This window comes from Brassica napus, chromosome C3 (genome assembly GCF_020379485.1).
Source record: "Brassica napus cultivar Da-Ae chromosome C3, Da-Ae, whole genome shotgun sequence".
Taxonomy (NCBI): Eukaryota; Viridiplantae; Streptophyta; class Magnoliopsida; order Brassicales; family Brassicaceae; genus Brassica; species Brassica napus.
In genome coordinates this window covers 49563428-49568832 of record NC_063446.1, presented here as the reverse complement: position 1 = coordinate 49568832, position 5405 = coordinate 49563428, and the positions used below count along the sequence as shown (strand labels likewise).

The following is a 5405-nucleotide window of genomic DNA, read 5'->3' as shown; positions in this document are numbered from 1 at the left end:
CTGAATAGTTTACCTGTTAGATTCAGGGTTCAAATAGGTTAGAGGGATTAGCCCCAACTATAGATTGCTAAGTTGTGGTATTCATTAATTGATTGTTCTTAATGCTTGTTCTAGATTAGCTAACTAGAATATTGAACCTAGGAATCTGCATGAGTCAAGCATCCTTGACCATCCAGTCCTGAATCTAATATGTCATACTATGTCTGCTAGAAAAAGGCTACCGCTGAACTAGACAGCTAGTGAGCATTATTAATCTGCGCCTAGGGCTTAACTAGAAGCATCGATCGATATTGTCTTCTGAAAATCGGTCGATATTTGTGAAAGGTGTATCGATCGATATCCCTATAGGACCATTGATCGACACTTTCTTGTGGTCAACAAACGACAGTTGAGATCCAAGATCTAGTTAGTTAACTAGTGAAACATTGCCATCGCTGATCACTGTGTTCAAGGGGTTGAGCTCTAATATATCATGCATGCAACTGATAGGCATCTATAGGATTATAATCTCCAACACCTGAATAGAAACCCTACATCTAATACCTTTCCAATAAGTTACACCCCCTAATCATCTTGTTAGTCGAACAATAGACTTGCTCAATTAGGATTGATATTTACATTTAAACCATAAAACAATAAACACTTAGAATTAATAAATTACTAGATTTAATAGGTTCCCTAGCTCCTTGTGGATTCGATCCCTAAGTACTACAATTGAATCTCTTATTTGAGAGAGTAATTCACTCCTTAGGTTAATTTGAGTGGTATCACCTGTCCATACACTTTCACGCTCTGGATTCGGATGCTTGGGAACCTGTTCGGCCAAGAACCTGATCTTGACTTGGATACTACTCTGCTGTACCTCCTATTGGGTTCCTATGATAGGCTGACATTCATCCTATTGTGACTTGTACTGCAGATTACCATCTACTACATTTGGCCAGTTGATCAAGTTGCTGAACTTGTGGATAAACGGTTCGGACCCGTATCTCTTCCACTGGTTACACTTTGAAGCCGAGGCTACAAGGTCTGGTGAGAAGATGGTTTGAAGCACATACCTCTTAATGTTTTGGTTCTGATACTATTCTTTAAACTATAAACGTTTAGGCCTTGTAAATATATTATTTTACGATTATCAATTAATTTGAAATTTCTTTAAAAAATCAAATAACTTGGTACAAACAGTATTATAAAAACTTTAAATGGCAGCATAAAATTAAATTAAACTATTCTATCAATAAGATCATGCCTTGCATCTTTTATCTTGAAATCGAAAAGGTACATAAAGCCCAAAATGATCATACAGTAAGATAGTAGCTATTTCTGCATCTCTGTTGTTTACATCTGTTATCCAAACTCTCAAAATTCGAAACTCTCAAAAAGTGTATGCGAGACGTGTTCGGAGTTATATCTGTTATCCAAAATCTCAAAATTTAGCCCAAATAACAAACACTGAAAAATCTTCACTTAGATCTGAAAGTCGAAACGAACTCATGATTCTTCTTCGCTTTTTTTTTTTTTGCAGAAGATTCTTAGCAACGACTATGATGAATGTATATTATCTATAGCGACATAGGTGAAAAAGAATATTGTACAATAGTCTTTATAATATATTTTAAAGAACAGGATATATATTTCTATGTATAGTTTGGTTATATTATCAGTTAATAAAGCATAGAATTATATCAGTACGATTTAATGAAAATATATTAATTATTTACACAATCTTACTAATTACTTACAGTATTTTTGCAACTTTTTTGTTAATTTCTTTTGTGACAAAAAATTTTCCATTAATTATTTGGAAATTTTGAAATGATATAAATAAAAATTCCCGAAATAAATAAATGAGAATACATATAGCCAAACTAACTGAAATAAAACACATAGATTGTGGAAAAAAAATTCAAATTGTTTTCTTTTGCTTTTCTTCGATCCTGTTAAACAATAAAAAAAATTGTAAATAGATATTGTGAAAATCATTATATATCTAATTGGATATGTTTAAGAAAATTGTTTTGAACGTAGTAACTACTTTAATTAATTGATGGAACATTATGTCAGAGCATTCGAGAATGTTTGTAATCTCTCTATATCCCCCTACATATTGTATACAAATATGGAGCATTGCATCATACTGTTAAAATAATAAATATTAGAATAAACATATGATATGTATTTACCTAACCGTTAAAACTTCAATCTTCCAGAATCGTAGCATGCAAATGACTATGTCATCCGCATAAGATGACCATAATGTATTGAGATGTGCTGCCATTGTCCAATATGTAACAGAACCGACTCGATCAAAGCTAAAGTTAGGATTGAACAAAAAAACAGTTATATTGTACTCATATAATTGAATAACCAATATCATCAAAATAAAAATCCCAATATATAAAAGGGTTTGAGGATTGATAGGGATGTGGGATTGGAAAATCAACCAATGAGTACATTAGCTTTAGCCATGTCACCATCCACTTCATCTTAGCGTTCTCGTGAGAGAAACAAACCCAAGCATTCTTCAACTGAACCGTTCTTCCACAATAACGCTAGCCTCCAACAGCTAATTCTCATTAAGTCCCCTTATTTATTCTTTCAATCGAAGACATGGAAGCGTTAGACTTCCTTCGTTTCTTAGCTTATACAAATTCATATTGATTTCTCAGCTAAATGAGAAACCACGCAAACCCTAGAAGCACATCAAGCAATAGCGACCATTTCCAAAAAATCCGCCGAAAGGCTGCAATGGCTCAATTCTTTTAGCGTCGTCTCACTGGTTTATGCTGAACCAGAGCTCCATTTCCGCTTAGTACATCTTCTGAAAGCAAGAAACATAACTACAGTGGAAGTTTAATTGGATAGAGCTGATGCTTATGATTGTGAACAGGTATGAGAACAGTTACCTACAACGATTTAAGTTATACTTTTATTGTGAATCTAATCAGAGACTTCTCTTTCTGGTATATAGTGCTTGCAGTCATCGACATGTTACTCATCGGGTCAAGGGTTTCGATCCAGTCCCATCAAAGTGGATTAATTTGTCACCCAAGAAGATTCAGTAACGCTGCTTGGATTTGGAAGTTCGTCGTAGATTGTTCTTCCTTCTCTTTTGGTATGTATCTCTTGCAAACCAATTTCTCTAAAGATGTTTGCTTCTCTTATTCTTTCAAAACTTTTGAAAGGTGCTTCTTTCTCTGTTTGGAATGTGAAATAGAAGACAAAGAGATCAATGAATCTGTAGCCTCAGTTAATAGAAACCTTTCTTACATTATTAACAAATCCGCTGTTGCTTATCACTGCTAAAGGTCAAGCAGGAAAGTATACGGCTGTTTACCAGAAGCTCGCTCAGAAACACCCTTCCTTCAGAGACAACACTGATCTTATCGTGGTAATATCTTTGCAGCCTTGGCTTCTGTTCATACCAGACGATGTCATTTGTCTTATCGGGCATCCTCACTCATTTACCTGCGTTTGGTGTCCTGTTTGACAACGAAGAAGTTAAAGGCCCTATGATCCAGTATCTCATCAGACCTGAAGAATATATAAAGAGATTTCATCCTATTGGTCTTGAGAAACTTCAGTTCGTTGAAGACTCTCTCAAGATTCTGAGACAAGAGGTCGAGGAACATGCTAAGGTATTGGGTTTCGTTGGAGCGCCTTGGACACTGCACCAAACGTACTGAGAACTCTAATATCTAATATAACCAAAGTCATCACAGAGTATGTTGTGTACAAAGTTGAGCACGTAGCTCACTGCATTCAAATATTCGATTTATGGAGGTGGACAGTTGACTCCCGAGATGTGGGAGCCTTGGTCCAAACCCTACATCAAAGAGGTATAGTTTAAGTACTTTCCATATTAAGTATTTGGAAAGATTCTCTTACGAATATGGTTTATTAGACAATTAACTAGACACATTCATGCCTATAACGATTTAGGCGAGTTTACTTTAAACTTGTGCCTTGTAAAAGGCGAGTTTGCTTTAAACTCATGCTTAGCGAAAGACGAGTTTACTGGACTCACGCTGAGACAAAGGCGAGTATACTGAGAACTCGTGCCTAGTAGAAGGAGAGTTTCTGTAAACTCATGCCTAGCCAAAGGCGAGTTTTTGTAAACTCGTGTCTAACAATAAGCGAGACGACTGCAAACTCGTGCCCAATAACAAGCAAGTTCAATTTGTGCCTAATATACAAGTTTACCAAACTATTCCCGACTCGAAGTCTCGTGTTGAGATCGTGTGTGCCGAGCAAGTTGTTGGATTGTATGTTCGTCAGGCTGTGATGACGTTGAGAAACGTTCTGGCTTGCTCTGCTTGTACCGCTTTCGGCAAGCTCGTAGCTGAGGGCCATCCTTCGAAGCATGAGGACATGATGGTGGCAGCCGCTTGTCTTTGCTCAACGATCGCTGGCTCACAAAAAGCATGATCATGATTAGATCAATATAAACCAAATGACATAACCAACTTTGGCATAAGCAATAAGCAGGCTGTAGAACTCATTATTACTTAATGCTCGCAAATTGCATATGTCAGAATAATTACTAAGCAATATGCACATCTTACAAGTAGTAAAGCAATCAACGCTAGTTATCTCATAAGGGTTGTAAACACTTATCTTTTGAGGATGAGTTGTTTCTAGTTGTCGGAAACGCCGAGATCAACTCTTTGCTGCCGAAAACATGGCATGATTGTTGCTGTCCGAGAAGCAGATCTTGACGACGGGATGAGAGAAACGATTGTAATGAGATTCGAGCAGTGAAGAAGTGGTGAAGCTGAGTGGAATCATAACAGCAGCAGTAAAAAGCTGAAGCATGCCCAGCGTGATGTTGCAGTCTTCATTTCTCAAAATCGGTTATGATGAAGCTCATGATCGAGCCGTAGATAGCATTGGACGAGATCAAGCTCGTGAGCTCTGCCGAGCTCAAGCTTGTGACCTCTGTTGCAATCTTTTCAAGTGAAAGGATGAGACGACGAGCTCGTGCTGAGAAGGCAAGCTTGTGACGAGATGTCCCTTGTTGCTGAGACGTCCCTATTATGGCAAGCTTGTCTCCAGATCCTCAGCGAAGAAGAAAGGCCTTGCCACCACTAAGTCTCGATAGAAGCTTTGACGAGAAGAAAATCCTTAGATTCTTTATTGTATGATTCCAACAAACATCACCAGCATAAACACCGTTTTTGGGTCAAACAGTTGGCACTTGAAGGATAATGATTAGATTCTTGAGGTTTAGGAGAAATCTTGAAAGAATCAAATGAGAAATGAACATCAAAAAGAGTTTATTGATCAAAGATTGTATTACAAGAATGGTTTCTAGTGTAAAGTAAATCTAAGAATTCATAAACTCTTTGTAAGAAGTGTTCTAGATCTAAATGGAAAAGAGAGAAAATCTCTTGATAAAGAGAGAT

At 36.9% G+C, this 5405-nt stretch overlaps 1 pseudogene; it reads left to right on the top strand.

Annotated features, from left to right (window-relative positions):
• The first annotated feature begins 802 nt into the window (after nucleotides 1–802).
• LOC106403237 lies at nucleotides 803–5405 on the top strand (annotated as a pseudogene).